Source organism: Megalopta genalis, chromosome 4 (genome assembly GCF_051020955.1).
Source record: "Megalopta genalis isolate 19385.01 chromosome 4, iyMegGena1_principal, whole genome shotgun sequence".
In the NCBI taxonomy this organism is placed as follows: domain Eukaryota; kingdom Metazoa; phylum Arthropoda; class Insecta; order Hymenoptera; family Halictidae; genus Megalopta; species Megalopta genalis.
The window spans coordinates 15,658,978-15,681,160 of record NC_135016.1 but is presented as its reverse complement, the minus strand read 5'-3'; the positions used below and the strand labels follow the sequence as shown (position 1 = coordinate 15,681,160).

General features: G+C 30.3%; 1 protein-coding gene across 1 annotated transcript in view; it reads right to left on the bottom strand.

Annotated features, from left to right (window-relative positions):
* LOC143259277 (potassium voltage-gated channel protein Shaw-like) overlaps positions 1–22,183 on the bottom strand; it is a 421,748-nt gene that overhangs the window by 387,609 nt on the left and 11,956 nt on the right. The window lies entirely within an intron of this gene.

Genomic DNA, 22,183 nt, shown 5'->3' with positions numbered 1-22,183 from the left:
GTTTTTGCAATGCATTTGTGTTTAGCTTTTGTTTAAGCATTTGTGATGACATTTAAAAGATAGACGACGCGTGAATCATTTCAGGTCCAAAACGGAAGATGTGTTTTTACTGGAAGAAGAGTAAGCGTATCAATTACTGTACTCATTAAAGTGACGTCCAGAGTTTTCAACGAATTAAATCGGATTTTTTAACCTACGTCTCACTTCTTAAACCATTTTAATTATATCTTGACGTTTTTTATGTAATTACGACTTTTTTCATAAATGAAATATATAAACTATTATATATATACATACGTAATTTTTGTGCGTGTTACTGTGCCCTTAAAAAGATGAACAATTTATTACTATATCTCAGATACTGAGCCTTTTCTAGTTACTTTGTGTCAATTTCTATACGTTGATCCAATTATTGTGCCTACCTTAATTATTATGATCAGTTCTAGACAAATAATCCTAAAGCAAAAATGTAAAAACATGAATTATTCCGTATTAAATTATTTAGCAATTATTATATATATTATATATATATAATAATATATAATAATAATATATAATATATAATATATAATATATAATATATAATATATAATATATAATATATAATATATAATATATAATACATAATATATAATATATAATATATAACATATAATATATTATATATAATATATAACATATAATATATAATATATAATATATAATATATAATATATAATATATAATATATAATATATAATATATAATATATAATATATAATATATAATACATAATATATAATATATAATATATAATATATAATATATAATATATAACATATAATATATAATATATAATATATAATACTGAAGCATATATATATATATATGCTTCAGTACTTACAATATAATTTAAAAAAAAGTAAGAAAATCACGTGTAGCTTACACACGTCTCACAGATCAAGACAGTACGGTTTGATGTAAGACGTAGAAGGGCACAGTAATCAATGCATGCATAAAAAAGACATGAAAACTTAATCCAGTAATACTGCATAGTAGAATAGAAATGAGACGTAAATTTGTTTCAGTTTAAATTAGTTTAAATAAAGAAATAATAATGAATCCAACATTAATACGTAAACGCAACAAACAAGAACAATGAGAAACAAGGCGGTAACATTTTTTGAACATGCTAAGTAATGTTATGTGCAATTGACTGTTTCATTTTCTAATTTCTCTTTTCTAAATGTTTGTGTATATAGTATAAAAACATTTTCAATTCCAGACACTGATTATTTGCTTCGCTTAAAAAATAACGAAAATTAAAATTTTATAAATGATGCGAATGAATCTTTCACACTAAACGCACCGATGTGTTGAAACTATATATATATATATAGTATCTGATATGTTATAAAAATTATGAAATTGAACTTATTTAAATTTTTTATGATTTTTATAGTAGTGTATATCTGAATAAATTAAAAAATGCGGTAGTACGTTTAGTGTCAAGCGATCGGAATATAAATTTTTAATACAAGGTACTTTTGTGAAAAAACTAGACTTTACCATTTTACAGCAAATCTGCTGTAGAGTATATTTTTCATCGATTAAAAATGGTTAAGCACGCAGGTGCACACTTTCAAAATTAAACGAAACACGTAACTCGTTGAAGAGGTAAATGCAACAAAAATTATAAAAGAATTTGAAACTTTTTTCGACATCGAGCAGAATTGGCAACATTCTAAAAGTAAAAAGTATGTTCTCGGGAGTGTACTTCTCAGTATTTACAGTGGCTAACGACAGTTTTCGAACACTAGTATAATTTTGACTTCTACGCCATATATCTATATATATATATATATATATATATATATATATATATATATATATATATAAATAAATATACATACATTGAAAGGAAAAATCCTTCACGGTATATTACAGTAGAATATATAAATGTCAAAATACAAGAAACTTTCGATTTAGTAAAAATCGTTACCTACAGAATTAAAAAAGTATAACTTTACCAGCTAATATTGATGTAATATGTGAATAATCAAATTCAAGAATCAACAAATTATATTTACGCGCGTCTTATAAATAACTGTCCATTCCCATACAGTGAATTCAGTCGTCATACTACAAAATACATACTATAAACAAATCATAAAACCATCGATCATAAATAAATAATAATTTTTAAACTGTCAAATTTCTTGAAACACATTGTTAAAGAAAAGAGGTATGAAACTATAATAGTAATAAAAAGTAAAAAAAATGTATTTTTATAACTTTTCAACTTATAGGCACTTATATTATATTTATATCTTATAGGCATTCGAATACTTATGTGGCATGAAAATTCGATGTCTATTTATATTTTTTTAATTATGTAAGTAACATTTTATGCTAAATCGAAAATTTTTTGTATTTTGACATTTATGCAGATTGTGCTAAACTTATGATACTTCCGGGAAATGAGGGGTTCCTAAGGTCATTTGAAGTAACTTTTTCCTTAGTGCAAATGCAATCCGCCGTTTTGTTTGCGAATTATTAACGAAAAACAGTGACCAATGAGAGACGAGATCAGCTAGCGCGAGACAGCCGGACCAATTAGCGGAATTGGGCTTTGTTGGCTCGGCCGCCTTGTGCCAGCCGAGCTGGCCACTTATTGGTCACTCTTTTTCGTTAATAATTTGCAAACAAAATAGCGGATTGCATTTGTGCTAAGGAAAAAATTACTTCAAATGACTTCAGGAACCACTCATTTCCTGGAAGTACCATAAATTACAAAAAACTTTTGATTTAGCATATAACGTTTTATACCTTTTTGTATCTTTTTAATCCTTTAATATCCCGTAAAGGATTTTACCCCTTCAATGTTATATTAATTTAAATATGTGGCATAGAGGTCCAATTTATACTGGTGTCCGAATGCTCTCGTTAGTCACTGTACATGCCATAGTAAGAATTCGAATGATTTGTGAGGGCAATTTCGTAGTAAAACGACCCCGAAAGGATTTGAATGCATGGCTGTCTGTTTTCAAGGAATTAATAAAAAGAAAAGTGTCGCGCGTTGGTAGGTACGAACATAAATAGAATTCATAGATATGAGCCGTTTATTTTGAAAGTGGCATAAGTCACTTTGTTTTTAAGTCGATATATTTAAGGTTTGCGTTTTTTAACACGTTTAAAAATATGGATGCTAACTTTCGAGAAGATTTACTTGTATTTGTTATCTCAGGATGCTGATATTTTTTTCAGTATAAATAATTTCGTATAAACATTAAAAAATCACCACTTTTCATTACGGTAAAGTGACTTAAGCCACTTTCAAATTAAATAGTTTAGAAAAATGACTGACATATATTAATTTTGTCCGACGTATTTTACTGAAGTGATGTTTTGAAAGGACAGTGATTTACTAAAATTGTTGAATAAATTACATATATAATAATAATTTATACCATGAACATATTTAATACAAAGGTTTGATTTAAGTATTTTTTATTTTAATATCCATAAAATACAAAAATAATTAGTACATTTTGAAACATAAGTATAAGTAATTTATATGAAAATACATCAGTTCAATTTAATTTTCGTCATCAATAGGAGTGATTAAGTCCTCGGAAATCGTGTTTTGTTTGAAATTTTAAAATAACTGTGGTATATTGGGGGTATATAATTAAGCAAGTCCATCGTGTCTTTGTATTTTGCTGAAGAAACAGGACGAGATCCAGCGTATAACGGATCCATTTCTATTTGTGAACAACGCCTAGGTCTTCCTCTTTTTGGTGACAAATCCAAAGTTAGAAATTCATCTTTTTCACCTAAAGTTAGTTTATAAAACATTTTATAGCCATCTGCTGACGGATCTGGAGGTAGCCGCCACATCACTATAATATAATTTACAAAACTGCACTATTCTCTTCCGCACTTATAAAAATAAGTCCAGTGATCACAACCTTTTTAAAAATACTGAAAAGAATTCAAAACAATACTTCACACACACTTATCACACGTTTCTATTTCTTTTACACTAAGCCCTGCAATTAATTTCCTGAGTACAGCGACTTACGCCACTTTCAAAATAAACATGTTTGTTATACCGTTAATTAGCAAAACTTCTCTCGAACAAATCTCAATAGTTCTCAACTTATTGATTGCAAATTTGTTTAAAATGAAAAGGTACCGTTCAATTGTAATTAGTGTTACAATTTTTTTGAAAAGATGACTTATGCCACTTTCAAAATAAACGGCTCATATATAGATAGAATTTAGCAATAGAAACTAAGTGGGTAAGAGCTCTGACAGCGTCGGATGAGAAATGAAAGTGAAAATTGAGAAGGACATGGAAACGAACAGTAAAAAAATACATGGAATCGAAAAAAATAACTCACGAACTGTCTCTAAAAAGAATAAAAGTCCGAGCGTTTATCTATTATATTTGCCGAGTGTCGCTAACTCGAGTGAAATAATTATCGGACCCGTGACAAGTCTGTGATCGGAGCTCCACTTTAAAAATTGCATCACTTTTGTTTAACCATCCGCTCTCACACTTCCAATACCAAGCACACATACAATTTTCAAACAGCTGCCACTCGAAACCTAACAATATTATCCAGATGCAAGCATTAGAGAATATAGCTTCAAGATTCTAAAAGATCGTTTCCTTTATTAGAACTCGATATCTCATTTCCAATGTATATTGAATTAATTATTAATTTCACTTTTCCGAAATATGAAATGTGAGTCATTTTGACCCAGTGTGACAGCGGAGACGTAACAAAAAAGACAAAACATATAAAACGTTTAATCTTTAAGTGAAGAAAGTGTACAATAAGTTCAATGTTCGATTCATAAACACCATACAAAATACAAATATTAAGCTCTTGCACTCGAATGTCCCATCTCAAAGGACATACGAAGACAGCTGGTAATCACGTTAATTTCAAGGTTAACAATTTTGGTTCTATACAATCGGTACAAATACAATATTATGCAGAATCCTGTTTGAATGAAGTCATTATTTCCAAAACGTAATATTATTTTATATTTTATTATATACTTAATACTCGATTATATTATTTAATATTTAACGAATAACTAGATTCGTGGTGCTTCTAGGTGATTTAATAAAAATTTTCCTAGGTGCGAAGGGCTACATAAAAACAGAATTTAAAAATTTGTATTGACTCATCTACCTCATTTGCCTCATTTACTTAAATTTATGATCAACGAAACGTTTAATGAGCTTGTCATAAACAATCTTCATTCTCAAATCATGTTTTACTAACGATGAAGCTGTCTTATTGCTTCTAAAACAGAACTCAATATCGATTGACCCTTTCGATGCTGGGACGAAAATTCTTAGATGTTATCCACTCTAGTTAGCCCTATACTTGCCTGCAGATTATATATGACACGGATAATCCCTTAGATTATGTTTCTGAATTTTATTTAATTCTCTATTTTCTAATTCTATTTCTTAATTCTAATGTTTGACACTTTTTGAATGAATTTCATGAAAACAAGAGACCACATACACAAATTCTTCAGGATAGTGGAGCTGCGTACTGCACTTTAGAGAAGCGGAGCTGGTTACTGCGTAAAATGTATCGAAATTGCTGGTCATCATTTTGAGTATGTGTTAAAATACAATTTTTCTTCATTGATCCTCCTATCATGGTTCTTTCACTATTTCCATCCTCGGGTAAATTTTTATCTAGATCAAGTTTTATTCGATTGGATATTCCATTGGATAGTGTCGAATAAAATTTTACTCGTTAAGTCTCCATCTCTTATCCGTGATCGGAATAAAATTTTGCCCAACTCCGATAGGTACCTTGACGGCCGTAATGCCAATTAGTATTACTAAAATCGAAATAACAAAGTTTTCGAGCTGAAATTTTTTCTGTACATAATATTGAAGAGAATTGTATACGGAATTTTCAATCCGATTTTGCTTTCATAAAAGAAAAATTTGTTCACAGTTGAAAAAACTAATTAGCAAAATAATTTGTACGTAGTTCAAATAAGCGTAAAAAATGCTGTCAAAATGCATATTTTCCAAATTTTATTAGGAAAATACTGATAGTCGGTTTTCGCTTGAATGTCCTCCCTTAAAAGCCATAAAATAATGTTGCTAATTTAAGAACTCCTGATGTCCGATTGACGTGTAACAGATAGATCGAATTCTAATGAAGTATTAAAATTCCGGAGCTGCCATACTTGTCATGTTTCATTTCAGCTTCCGAAAAATCAGATTCTACCTGAAAGATCTAATGAAGTATTGAAATACCGCGGCTTTCGTACTTGTCATATTTCATTTCTGCTTCCCCAAATTCAAATTCTACCTGAAAGATCGTAGTTTCGAAACTGTGGTCAATATCCGGATTGTTCTGACAGACTAACTGAAGGCAGTTCCAAGTTCTAAGTTTCGAGTTAACAATTTCAGCACTGTTACGGAGAGTGGAAATACCGTCTTTGGTGATGTACGGTTTCCCAATGCAGTTACTTTGCAGAGGATACTGATATTATATAGTTTAATCATTTATAAAAAAAACATTACGACAGTAATGTTATGATACCTCCAAAACGACCCCAACGATTTATTATAAATTTTACATGTTCCTTTCGGAGATAAAATTTACCTCTAAATTAACCATTTCGCAGTGAATCTCGAGATATTTTCGGGCAAAGCGTCAAGTATCAAAATGACAGTCCCGAGAATTTTTCGGGCATTATTCACAATTCAGCGTTCATTCCAGTAAAGAAAAAAGCAATAAAATCAAGAATATTCTAGGGTCCATACGCGATTGCAATTTTACAATGAGAAGCGTTGATGAATCGGATCAACATATCTATGATGTAAGACGAAGCATAGAATAGAAATATTATTATAAAATTTTCGTACATCTTTTAGATCAAGCAGTATGGTGTGCTGGCATATTACATAAAAAGACATTTTTATTGAATATATTCTGACAACTGCTAACAAAGAAAAACCGATTGGATTATGTGCAGTATGCTTCTCACGTCGGATTGGTGGAAAGACAATTAAGAAGAATACGAGATACTATTGTTCAGACTGCGACGTATAGGTTTATGTATTCCGTGTTACCACATATATGACACAAGACGTAACTGTGTGTAATTGGACGATTATATTTTCTCAATAACATTTGTAAAACGCGTTTAAAAATTATTTTGTACTTATTATCACCGATGGAATCATTTAAAGCGATGAAAATGATGCACATGATTTTGTTGAAATTCATAATTTTATTGCACTGTAAAAGGGTTAATATAACCACAAAGAAAAATGTCTAATGGCTCCAAGTCGCATTGATTGAACTGAGATGGAGGTGCATTAAGATTACCAACAAAAGCGAGATATTTACAAATTCTCTGCAAATGTTTTATCATTTTTTAATGTGAATTTTAACATTTCCTATGCGTTGCTCATTTCCGTATCCTTTCATAATTCAATCTCGATTATTACCGATGACAACTGTTAAGAAATTGCTGCTTGGTCTGGCTAAAGAAAATATCGCGCTATTTAAAATGGCAGTCCATTTTGGGACAACGTTTTCTCCTAATATCTTGGTTGCACTACGAATGCTGGGACCATGTGTATATGTAACGATCATATTTCAAATTTCCCATGAAGAAACTGTTCACATACAGCTTTTTTACTTTTTAGATGGATAAAATTCATCCTCGCGTCCTCATGAGTTTATCCACCTTGCCATCGTCGTCGTCATAACGTCGCGTCGTTTTTCTTTATCGTTCTTTACCGTTCGACCATTTGTATTTCGGTATGTGTCTAAGTATTGTACAGCGACACTCCAAAACGAATGGCTAGCAAGTGTTGGCAAATTTGATAAATAATTCAGTCCATTGTCAGAGAAATTTTGAGAGTTTTACCCAGTTAAATTTGAGAAAACAGTTATACCTAATGCTGTCATCTCACTATAAAGGTAAGATCTTTCTTTTCCTTAGCTTTATACCAATAAAAAAACTAGCCACAGTAAGTAATGTACTACCATAAACAAAGAGAAATGAGAATCTATAGCCTTCATGACATTGAACTATCTCACGTGGAAGTATTGTAATAATAACGAAGTAAAAGGTGATGAGAATAATTATCGACTCAAAGTAACTTTTACATCTTTAGTGATATTTAAATAAAAACTTAATAATATATCAAATTTGTTTATTTAAATATACGGTCGAGGCGGCTGAAACCCAGTTCCGCTTATTGGTTACTGTTTTATGTTAATAACTCGTAAACGAAGCCGCGGATTGTATTTCCGCTAAAGAAAAGATGACTTCAAATGTCCTCTTGAATCACCCCTTTCCGGGTGTTAACATAATTATGGGACACCCTGTATAATTACTATTAGATCATTGATGAAGTTATTGAAAGTAACGCAAATTGTATTCACAAGTATGATTGTTATAAAAAAATGCCATTGGCCATGAGTGGATTGTTAAAATTCTTCTAACGGTATAAAGTACACTGTCTTGGAAATCTGTCGATTCAATTCTACAACTTCATTCAAACAGTATGAGGTGGTAGGAGGTACGGTTAGTTGACCGTCAAAGTGGAGCGCACGGTCCGTTTACCTGAATCGGGGCGCGCAGCCACCTTCTCCGCCCTACCCCAATTACAGTTTCCGTATCCGCGAATTAAAAAATTGGAATAGAAACGCATGAACTCGGATCGAATTTGGAGAACAAAAATATTTTTACTTTTTATATGTTGAAAAGAAGAATAAATAAGGAGAATAAATAAATAAGAGTATGTCGAGTTCGAGTTGACCCGGACGGTGGGACAAAAGCCTATAAATCATCAAATCAAGACGCGAAGGTCCGTCAATCCGCGGCTTATCGTCATAAAATTATACCTGAGAACATGCGTCGGAGGATTCTTAACTCGGGATTACCTACATTTACATTAATGTAGGTTATCTACAATTAATGTATTATCTACATTAATGTAGGTTAATTACATTACATTACGTGCTCTCACGGATCCTCAATGAAAAAATTACTATTGACTGATTAAAATATACAAAAATTTGTCAATTGTAGAAGTCTATTAGACCTCCACGTGGGTAGTCCCGACACTAGATGCTCAGGTAAGTACTCTCAGTACAAGTTCCCCACGGTATTAGTAAAGTATTAATTTATATATGTCGAAAATTTATTGGATTAGAAGATATTTTAACTTTAATTTTGTGCATTTTGCCGTGCCAAAAGAGACGTTAAAGTTTTCACGATTCATAAATATACTTTCATCGAGAAATACCACTAAATATCTGTTAAACTAATCACTTTTCGACATAAACAGGTAAATGCATTTCTACAGAAAATGTCGAGCTGCATCAACTAATGTTAAAAAAATACATGTGCTTAAAAAAGTGAAGATAACCTTGAAATCTCCGAAAATTCTCCAGCTGCGAAAAAACTATTACGTTCGTATTATACATTTCAATGAACTGAAAAATTGTTGTTAATAAAGTTTTTCGTTATCTCCAAAAATAACAGAAATACGTAAGTGGACTCCTTTAGTTGAAACACCATGTATAATTCCTTAAGAATATTAATAAATGTATACATAAACACAGCAATTTTAAATTGTAACTGACGCGGCCACGATTATTTAAGTATACGTAATATGTACGTACAATATACATATTATTATTATTACTATTATTATTAATAATAATAATGATAATAATAAGTTAAATAATAATAATAATGTTCAGAATATACTTGATTTTAAATGAAGAGGTAAGTTACTGTATAATGAATAGAAGGAAAGGTTGGAAGTATTATTATTATTAATATTAATAACAATACTTCTAATAAATAACTAATATTATATAGTAACTTACCTCTTCATTTGAAATCAAGTTTATTCTGAACATTATTATTATTTAACTTATTATTATTATTATTATTATTATTATTAATAACAACTGACTTGCCTCTTCATTTGAAATCAAGTTCGTTCTGAACAATTTCTTATTTATGGCTGTTCTTTTCTATTTACAAATAGACACAATCCACAATCCACCACTTGCCTTGGTACATTACCAAACAAAACAGTAGTAAATTGTGTTTGAAAAAAATATTCCTCAAATGATGTTTTTTTAATAAATATTTTTTAAATATATAATATTATCTCAATATTACATTACACAATTATCGTATAACTGCGTGAACACTTTTAAAAAATACGAAATCATTTAATGAATGCCATATTTTCGGGATTCTGCCCCACTGTGCGACAACATTAGGAGGATTGATGAAATATCGTAAGTATGAAGTCTCTATCACTGAGGGAACGATGGAAGCCCGTATAGTGGTTGCAGTTTATCCTTACGATATCATCATTTATCTTACTAAATGAGCTTTCTATACATGTATATCTCGTTCACACTCAATGACCCTCACTTTATCTTCCATGCCATTTAGTAGGGAATAAACTGGAGGAAGAAAGCATTCGGTAATTCGAGGGATTCCACCCCCTAGATGATGGTCAAGATAAGCTATAGGGTGTGCAAAACCGCTAACAAAGGACACTATGCAGTCGACGTAGTCGCACAAATTGATACGGTTCTAAAGTACATGTATGTCACAAAAATATTTATTCAGACTAATCGTATCATTGCCAGTCAAATGATCGGTTCGACAATTCCTATACTACAATTATTCAAATTATAAAGACACATTCACTGGAAATCATTCAATAAATTTATTCGTCCCAACATATATTAATATAAAAATTGGAAAATGTCTAAATAAATTAAATACTGTAATTTGTATGAGGCAACACAGACGAGTCACTTTTTATATCCAGCACTGTTAGTGTTAATGGATAATGTTGATACAATTGAGGTAACGAAATTTACGTTTACTGTCACGTGTTACAGTTACACGCATTGCTATCGAGGTCCAAACGTCACATATCTGTAACAGAGATTACGCTTCAATTTTTGACAAGGGAAATATTATAGATGAAATCTTATCTGCGTCCATCGAAAATGTTTCGGTACCGTGTAAATAATAGCAGATATCACATCTGGTCTGTTTTTACCCCACGTTTTTCGCGACAACAAAATTTGTAAATTTATAGACGTCAAACCAATAGATCTACTCTGTCATAAATATAAAATATAAAATGATGTAGTCCTAAATGAATTTTTAGCATCATTATTTATAGATTATTGTAATCAAACTGGCGAGATTTATATGTGTTGAATGCTTAGCATTATTTAGAAAATTATTTATCAATTTTATACAACATATTATTTAAGGTACTCATTTTGAAATCAGTTTTTTCTATAGACCTTAATTGGAACATATGAAAGTTTAATCTAATTATTAGCAACAAGAATTCACTATCTTAGATGAATAACAATATTTATGATCTGGATCCAAATGGACCCCAGCCTCGTCGTTTGGTTAAGATGCTATATTGACATTCTCACATTATTTTAATTTCTGTAGTGTTTTATGGCACAAACACAGTGAATCAATCTGACTCATAAATTCCATGTGAGAACACAAAAATAATCATGTTCATTAAAAAATAGTTTATAAATTTCTTTCCTTTCTGTAAGGATTATTAATGTTTACCATACATTTGAACTTATGAAAACGTTTCAGTTGAAGTAATAGAATAATTTGTAGCTTCATTTTGGGTCGAATAGAACCAATATTAAAGACGTAAAGTTAAGTGTAGAACGTTTAGAAACGTAAATGCATTTGTAACGTATAGATTAAACGAAATGTAACAATTAGTATGAACAAAAACACCTGAAAATATAGATTGTATCATCTCTCTTAAATGTAATTAGTTTCAATCCACACAATAAATCTAAGTCTGTAAATTTTGAAAGGGTTTACTATTTGCGACATGGCCCTTTGGTGAAGAGTAGTTAGCTTCTATAAGACATAAGCCGCTTACCACTCTAACGCCTCTTGCGTCTCTTACACGAGAAGTCAGTAGTCAGTACGGCTGAAATTATTTCATCGTTAATTTCAACCATTTGGAGGCTAATTACTGAGGTGTGATTCCCTTCATAAGTACTAGGACTTTTCCTCGTTCATCTGAGATTCTTATATTCTGCATTAGTTTTCTTCATATTGTATTAACGATAATATATGCTGATAATTATATTCCTAATGAAATAAATAAAAATTTTACAAAATTTGTGGATTTATTAATCAATATAATCAAATCAATAGTCACGAAAATTACTATACAGTTAAAAAGAGAGAGTATATAAAGAAACCATAAAATTTATTTCTAATCTTATTATCAATATTGAAATAAAAAGTTTCATTTATATTACTCCATGGTAACCTGTAACCGATTTCTGTATCTTTCTATTTTCAATGAATTAAATTCTTTAACAAAGAAATGTTCGATTTTGTCTAATATATTAAATAATGGATAGAAAATGTTCCAAATTATTGTTCCCATAACACTTTGAACAAATACTCACAATGATGACATAACCTCAATTTATCAACCTTCATATTTTTGTAGAATGTATTACATTGAATACGGTTCTATAATAAAGCAAAGATATAATAAAATTTGGATAATATTTTTGTTTGGTTAAGGGGAAAAAAGTTAAACTTATTTATGAACTGAGTTTATTTATTTATACATTTAAATAAGAAAGAACTTCACTGCAAAAAGAGCGGAACACATAAAAATGTCTGATTACATATATCATAAAAACTCTATTTACATAACTTGATAATGTCGCGGATAATTGAAGAACAAAGAGTTGCGATTGCTATACCAACACTTTGTATCGTCTTTGGTCTATTTTGAATTATGCAACGTACTATATCAGAGTATGTAGCCATAAATTTCGTTATGGATTCATTACGCTGCAACAAGGACAAAATATGAACGTGTCGCTAATTTGCAGCGAAAGTATTAAAAAGTCACGGTTCCAACATAGATAGAATGTAACCTGTTTAACACGTTTTCTATTTTCTCAAAAGATGAAACTTGTATATTTATATAGTATACATATGTACACTCACGTACACATATATAACGTACATAACATATGTATAGTCGCCACATGACAAGAAAGCATCTTTGCATTTACATTTCCCCTCTTACTAGCTGCCGCAGTGGGGGAGCCAGTAAGAGGGCGAATGTAAACACAAATGTGCCTTCTTGTCGCGTGAGGACTATACACGTGTACATATATATCTCATTTGAGAGTTTCTAAATAAATAACAATAAAGAAGAAAATTTGTGTGTATGAAAATATAGTAATATTTTTTTTTAAATTTTCTAATAAACATTCAGTCAGCCTTAAATTAAAGGTTAAATTTACTTTCAAATGTATAGTCGACAGGTAGATAGATCTTTATTTCAACCTCCTTGGTCATGAAATAGATTTTGGTTTGTACATGCATAAATGACATATCCTAAATATTCTAATTCACATAGCTTTTATTATATTGCGCATTATTACATTTTTCACTGATCCCACTTACATCTATTATACCGAATCTCTCTCTATTTTGTTTTGTTATATAATTATTCAGCAATATGTCGTGTCATTGTCAAAAGAAATATTTGACAAGAGTACATTTTTTGAATTAATAAAATGTTAATATAAAAAGTTTCAATGATACATTACTAATCATAAATGAAGAAAATAAGGTATAATTATATTTATAGAAATATCGCATTAACACGAAATACATAATTTCGTGAAATTTCGATATAATTTATACCTCAAATTCAAATAACCAACCAGAATATGTCACTGTTCAGAAAATCCAATTGAGTCAAACGCGATAATGAGATAATGGCTTAGTTACCACGTAATGAGTTTTGGAAAATCGTTTGCAGTACTTTGCCCTTAACCCTTTGTAGTCCTACATCGAGCCAGTCTCTACACTAATAGACTCCTTTGCACTAATAGTTAGTTATTTTGCTGATTTACATTATGTTCACGAATAATGTCATAATTACACGGTATGGAAGAATAACTGTAACATTTTTCAATTCTTAAAATACGTTACAAAGTTTCAAATGGATATGATTTGAATTATTCAATTATGTAATATTATAACAAATTTTAAATTGAAATGAAAACACTTTGAACCATATAGGGTTAAATAGTGGAATATTGTTGGTGTATCACCAACAATCGATTATTTTATATTCGTAACTTCAGGATGATAACTTCGAGTTATATTGTTATCTGTAATAATATAATTATTATTATACGCTATTGAATATAATTAGACTGCGGATGTTTATGCGAAATTTATATGTCAACATGTGCAAAATATATGCAAAATCAATGCGGCATATATATTCAGGAATATGAAATATATATGTAAAAAATATAAAACTATATGCTAATTGTTTTAATATCTGCATTATTTACAACCACTTACTACTGCTACTACTAAAATAACATTTCCACTATTTACCGTAATTTGCAATACAATGCCAACTTTGTTTTCTTCAAATAGAATCATATAATTTTGAATATTTTTACATTGCATATGTTGACTATACTGAATATTTTTATATTTTTTATTAAAAAAAATATTTTTATGTAAAGTCATGTGAATAAACTATGTGATTTGAAATTGAAGAAATAAAGTATGCTTTACGAAAAAAAACTCTGCCTCCCAGCGTATTTCATTCAACATGAATGAATATTTAGGTACACAAATATCACAATGTGCACATCACAATTTTTTCTTTCCCATAAATCGCATTTTCTAGGTTAAAAATTTGCTTGTTTCAATGTAATAGCGTTTAAAATTATTTAACCTAAACTTGCGGCAAACCCAACAAGTAGTAATAGCAAAAATATCGACAAATTCGATTTTCATTCTTTTTTATAATGCCGCAACCGGACGAAAAATCTGAGAAAAATTGAACACACTGCTTGTTATAGTATCTTAACAGGGAATTAATATAAAAAAGATATTTTTATTTTCAAGAAATGTTTAGTTTTTCGATTTCTTTTTTGGTTTTTCATTTTTGATGACCACAGCTTGCAACCGAAAAATCTGAAAAAATTCTATAATATGCAGCTTGACGTCCAAAATAAGCCACATTTTTTCAAAATTTTAGGATGCCACCGTAGGGGCGAATGGGCGGAAAAGTGCGCAATCTATTTTATCCTGTAACTATCCTTATTGAAATTTTGCACAGATGAGATTTCGTAGTCAGCTATCGAACGGTATAATAGTCACTAAAAAATCTCTAAGAGCAATTTTGACCGTCTTAATCGACTAGATCCGTTTAGGAAATTTTTAAAGCTAAAGTAACACGGTTTAAGTAGCGCGTTAAAACGATCATACCAAATTGCACATCGAAATTTGCAGTAAACAAAATATGCAAAAAGGAAATTATATTTTTGGAATTCACTAATGATAAAACAAATTTCTGTCCAGGTCCTATTAATTTATCTGTTTCCTATAAATATGTGTTACGCATACACATCCGCAGTCTAATTATAATCCATCAAATACGATCTCGTTTCAGAATTACAGCTGTTTATGCTTCCCAATATTTCTTTTAACGAACTGAGCTTTCGTGTTTACAACACGGTATAGATAACGTTGACATATTTCGTCAGCGTATTAAGGGAATTTACCGGCGAATTCAAACAGTATCTGACAATGTTGGAAGGGTCAAAGGGTCAATGGAAATCAGAAGGTCACATTGAACAGTTTCCATGAAGGCAGAGGAGTAATCTAAACAGTGCAGAGACAGTTATAATTCCAAAACAACGTCGTATTAAGTATATGCATACATCAGAATCCGAGATTATCCAAATAAATTATTAAAAAATTATCATTGAAATGACATACTGAATGACTACACTTTCAATGTACAAATAATTTTTCTATAGATTATTTTGTTAACCAGATTATTTCCAAATAAAATCTCAAATACACTTCGTCTGCCTTTGCTCTACTCTTTGTTTATGTCAATCATCGCCGACTGAATCAAAGATACAGGTTTCCATGTACATTTATCTTCGTATGGATGTTCCTCTGTAGAACTTTTGCGATCAAATGCGGCGAAACAGTAAACACTTTAAAATTAATTAATTAAATCAAACGTATAAAACTAATTCAAAGAAACGTAGTTCAATATTTCACGTCAAACTAGTTGCTGTTTTCTATTTTATCTCAAGCGTTTGAGGTACAAAAATTAATGAAAAGTAATTTATTTCTATATAGCGCGAGATAAAACAATGTTTCATATGTCATTTTGTAGAAGGAAATATAATAAAGTATTTGAAGTACTGAATTCATTCAAAAGACTATTATCTTATTTAATATCAAATGTACACTACATTGGTCCGTCCGAACTCACTTATTTTATTAATATTGGATGCTTACAATTCCATTATTGTTACGAAGGTTACTAGTAGACTGCGAATTGTATGCATTTAGAGCAATTTTCATATCATTAACAATTTTAAGAATGAGCATAAATATTCATGTAATTCATATATATTGTAATCGAGGTAGAGAATTTTTGTTTTACATAAAAATCCGCAGTTTAGTTGTTAATAACAGTTATCAGTAATAATTCTTATGCAAAGTGAAAATTGTTTGCCTTAGCTGCAAGATTAAAAAGCTACATTGACATTTCTTACTTTAACTACCTTTTTGAGTTGAAAATAATACAACAGTGTTTTTAAATTCTTTAAATGTTTTCACTGTAATGTATTTGATTTGTTCATTTTTGTTATAAGTGCACAGCATTCGCAGTCTATTAATAAGTAGGCTTCGAATTTTATGCAATAACGGCAAAGTATCTCTCAAAGGTATCTATTATTATTATTATTACTATTTTAACATTGACAAAACTATGAAATAATGAATAAAATTTCTGTTTAACCCTTACATAGCCGACACCGGGTCATCGTTGACCCAGAATTTGAGCGCAGCGAAGAAGCGACAACGTAAAATCTACATTTTTTAAACTAACACACTTCTTCCCGCCATAGTATTAATATCCTGTACCAAGAAGTTAAATGCAAGGTAAGTATAGTAAAAATTCATCTGTGGGTCAAAAGTGATCCAGCGTCGGATTACCGCGTTACTCGTTTATATTGGCTATACGAGGGTTAACTTCTATGTGTTACGATCGATACGGAAGATTTTTATTTTACATAAATATCACTTACGTTATTACACTTTAGTATTAACATATTTCAGAAGAAGAGTACTCGATGAAGTGTCAACGTGATGATCATTAAAATCATACGATAGAAAAACGGTCAGCGAAACCATGAGGTATTGTTCATATACAATACTTTTTCGTTCTTTACACAAATGAATATTCTGTTCGCCCAAGCACGTACGATTTAATTCTTTACGCGTTGCCTGCCAAATGAATAAAAATATTGACCCCTGGAGCCACATTCATTGCGATCATACAAAACATAAAATTCAAATTCGAGGTACATTTAATTCTCGTTATCCTTCAAACCATACGAAAAATGCGTTAAACATTTCCTATACGGTATTTACACAAGGCAATACGTAAAAATAATAATTAATGTCGCTTGCGCTCGAATAACTGCAACACACCGTAAATACTGGCTTGTACTGAATGTATCGTAACCGCTCGTACATGATCTTGAATTATTTTCAAATTCCGCTGATATTCAGTTTAATGCACGATCACGTTTTCAAATAATCCCATGGCCAACCGCGTGACAATTGTTATGAATGAAGTTCAGCCATTCATCCATTTACGAACATTTACAAAAAGATTTCGAATATATTCGACATATACATATTTATGTCACACCAGTCGTAACCTTTATGCAACGATCGCCAGCTTACCCCAGAACTAACTAACCCCAACTTAAACAGTGGTGTGAACAATTATAGACTGAAAGTAACTTTTACACTTTTAGTGATATTTAAACCAAAACTTAACGATATATCGTATTTGTATATTTCTATTTTCTATTATTTCTAATATAGAAATATACAAATATAGTTTTCTTTTCTTGGTTTTTGCTTAAATATTTGTAAAAACGTGAAAGTTGCTTTGAGTTTGTAATTATTCACAGCAGTGTAGGTGATCTCTTTTAGCCGAGTTGTTTATACATTTAAAAAATAACTTCAAAATATCATATTTGTATGTTTCTATATTGGAAATAATAGAAAATAAAAATATACAAATATAATATTTTGTTGAATTCTCGTTTAGGTATCAATAACAATGTTAAAGTTACTTTGGTTCCTCTAATTATGTACGCTACTGTATTATCAATTTATAATTGCAGTATTGTGTTTATTTTTTCTTGACTTGTGAGCATCTCCATGGTAAATAATTATGCATTTCGAATTACTCTGGACATACCCCGTACAAAACGTTCGTTGTCATAGTCGAGATCAAAATTGGTCAACTTCTACCACTGACCTTTGTGAATAACGTAGAGGTTAATTTATCAGTACAGTAAAACAGAAGATATGAAGAAGAAGAATGGCGAACCAATACAGTATGATTGAGAAAAATTTCATGAATAAAATTGAAAATTTTATAAAATTAGCAACAGCACTCGTTAACTCTTTGGGGCACAGGATTTCAGAAAATAAAATAGATCCATGTTGCACAGAAATTTTATTACGTTTCAAATTAAACAAAATTGGTATATTTTTATTAACAAAGGAATCTCACATAATATAAAAATATGAAATAATAATAATAATTCAATTCAATTTGTTGCCACCGTATCACATGGGTTCATGAATGCGCATACAGGTATTGCAATATTTCGAGGTGGGTCTAAAAATGTCCCATCATGCATTACCACACATAAAAAAATGGGACATTTTTAATTTCACCGTGCCCAAAAGAGTTAAAACAGTCCCATACACACGTAAAAACATTCTAAAATATTAGACGTTACGAATATAAAGCAAATTATTATTCGCTTCACTCTGCAAACTTGAATGGCCAAATACTTTTTTCCAGGATCTTGTTTGGCCAAATACTTCTTTTCCTCAACATCATTATCATTGTTCATTGTATTCTTCAAGAAAATAAACTAAAATATTAATTATGTGTCACGTATAGTCCTCGTGCGTCAAGAAAGCAGCTTTACGTTTACATTCCCCCTCTTACTAGCTGCGGCAGTGGAGCAGCTAGTAGGAGGGGGAATGTAAACGTAAAGGTGCCTTCTTGTCGCGTGTGAGGTCTATCCTTACAGTAATATGCATAATTATAGACTCAAAGAAGTTTTTACATTGTTAATGATATCTGAACGAAAACTTAACAAGACATCATATTTGTATACTTCTATATTAGAAATAATATAAAATAGAATTATGCAAATACGATATCTTGTTAAGTTTTTTTTTGTGTAAAGGGTTACTCAGGTAAAGGAGGTCATATACTGTGCTGTGAATAATTATAAACTCAAAGCAACCTTTAGATTTTTACTGATGTTCAAACAAAAACCAAAAAGAACTGTATTTATATATTCCTATTTTCTATTATTTCTAATATCGAAATATACAAATTTGATGTTTTATTAAGTTTTTGTTTAAATATCACTAAAAATGTAAAAGTTACTTTGAGTAACTTTAAATTGTTAAAGATTTTTTAAAGATGACATTTGAAGATGTCAATACTTTTATATTTATGTCGTAGCATTAGAGGTGCAAACAATCTCGTTTTCTAAAAATGAAGTGGTTAACCATTGCTTCTAGCTAAATACATATTGCCAGGAGTTGTGGAATGTTAAAATTGATCATAGTTGATGTAAAAGTGGACGAGTAAAATTGTATTTTTTCGAATATATTGTAATAAAAACGAATTTTGGAATTTTATATATGTATATATAAACGACGCGGCACGTGTTAAATAAACGAAGTTCTATCAAATTTTGCACAGTTAGGTTTCTCATTGAGCGATACACAAAGCTTTCATTTATAACAATTTTCCTGTTCCCGCAGTTTCCGAGATATACGATCAAATATGTGTCCGTTCCCGCGTTTGAGGGTTGTTAGCACCCAACCGACACGACAGCGACAGCAAGAAAAAAATTGCTTGTCAAATACTTCCACGTGAATTATTTTCCATCGGAAGTTTCGACAGAAAGTTTGTACCTCGATGTATTCGGTTTCAGTCCATTCTCCTCATCATTTCCAGGAATTGCAATGACTTTTTTTTGTGACAACTTTTTATTGATCATCATAGTTATAATGTTTATGCTTAATTGGAAATTATAATCATTTCTCGCATCTAGTAGAAAGTACACGTGCGTATTAAGTAAATATTAATATTTGCCATTTATTTAATGTAATAATTTTATTACGAAACGTGTGTCAATCACTTTGGATTTTATTATTATTGCAGTCTCTGAAGATTTGATACGACTGAAAATTACATTTTTTATTTAAGGCTGCTTATCGATAAATTTGTTTTATACGGTTTTATTTAACTTGCACATGTCGTTTTTCGTTATGATCGAAATTTTGACAAGGAATTTAAAACTATTTCATGATAAGCTATCGAGCTCAAATTTTGCTCGCACGCACTTTGTGGATGACAATGAAACGCGGTGTAGCAATATTCCGTTAAAAAAGTTGTTTAACTCCTTGATCAACTTTTTTTTTTACAATGGAGTCGTGAAAAACAGGAAACTATTATTTCAAATAATGTGTAACTGTGACTAAAAAAGGCACAAAATAAGGACATGGAAAATATGCATTTATTTGAGATTAAATAGTTCTCTTTACGAAATTCATCTATAATTCTCTATCATGAATAATAATAGCATAGGGTAATAATATACATATAAATACAAGAGAATTTCGTAATGAGAATCATTTAATCTCAAATAACAGAATAATAATCTCAAATAAATATTATTTAATGTCCAAAGATTGTATTGGTCTCTTTTACATCAATTTAGTAAGCATTCCTTCATGTGCATTCTTTTTCAAAGTTACGACAATAAAAATTTTAATCAGCAGTAAGAAATAGATAGGTGATTTTTTTCTTAAACAATTACATTAAAGTGCACAATAATTAAAAATGTGGCTTACAAATTTGAGTGTTATAGCAATCATGTCATTTTGCATCACAATTACAATAACAATATGTATGTTATAACATACACATCCGGGAATATGATAAAAATTATAAGAACATTTTGTTCATAGAAAAATCAATAATGGAAACACTTTACTATTTTGGCCAAAAACAGTCGCTCTACAGTCACACCGTGCGATTGTACAAGGTGTCACAAAATTATATGTCTCGACCAGACCACCATAGCAAGTTTCTACATTTCTGAATCGATGGAGATTTGTTAAAACAACATCGCGCAAAATAATCTTGAAAATCAAGACCAAATTTATATCAAAGCACATTATTACTATGTCTCCATTATGTGTCTCTGAGACGATCCATTCGGATTTTAATTAACAAAGTTTCAACTAGGTCATTAAATGTGAAATATAACTTCAACATTTTTTCATTTAAAGCTTTGTTTTCGAAAAACTGAATTGGATGATGCGTCGAGTTCACATGGCTTGTAATATGACGAGAAGTAGTAGATTTGGTATATCATGACAAAACGTGCCACTTGATTCCTACTAAATAGTATTATCTTTTCAAACCAATTTTTCTCGAGAACGAAGTCTTAAATGAAACAATGTCATTCTTTTTTTTCGACTTATATTTGAATGTAGAATCATTTTCTTGCCGGTTGTATATCGATAATAAATAATATGACGAGAAGTAGATTTGGCATGTCATGACCAAACGTGCCACTTGATTCTTACTAAATAGTATTATCTTTTCAACCCAATTTTTCTCGAAAACGGAACTTTAAATGAAAAAATGTTACTCTTTTTCCGTGCCTTATTTTTGCATGTAGAATCACTTTCCGGCCAGTTGTATCGCAATTTTGGGTGTGGTGGTTGTGACATATAATTTTTATGTCGTTTTTAACATCGTTTTTTATGTGAAGGGATGACTTGTGACCCATGGTTCGTTTGAGGCTATTGTTCTTCCTGATGAGTACTCTATGATACAGCAACAATAATCTTGACTTTCAAGGTCAAGGTCAATTTTCCGCGAAATTTTTTTAACAGATTTCCACCGATCCAGAGATGTAGAATCCCACTATGG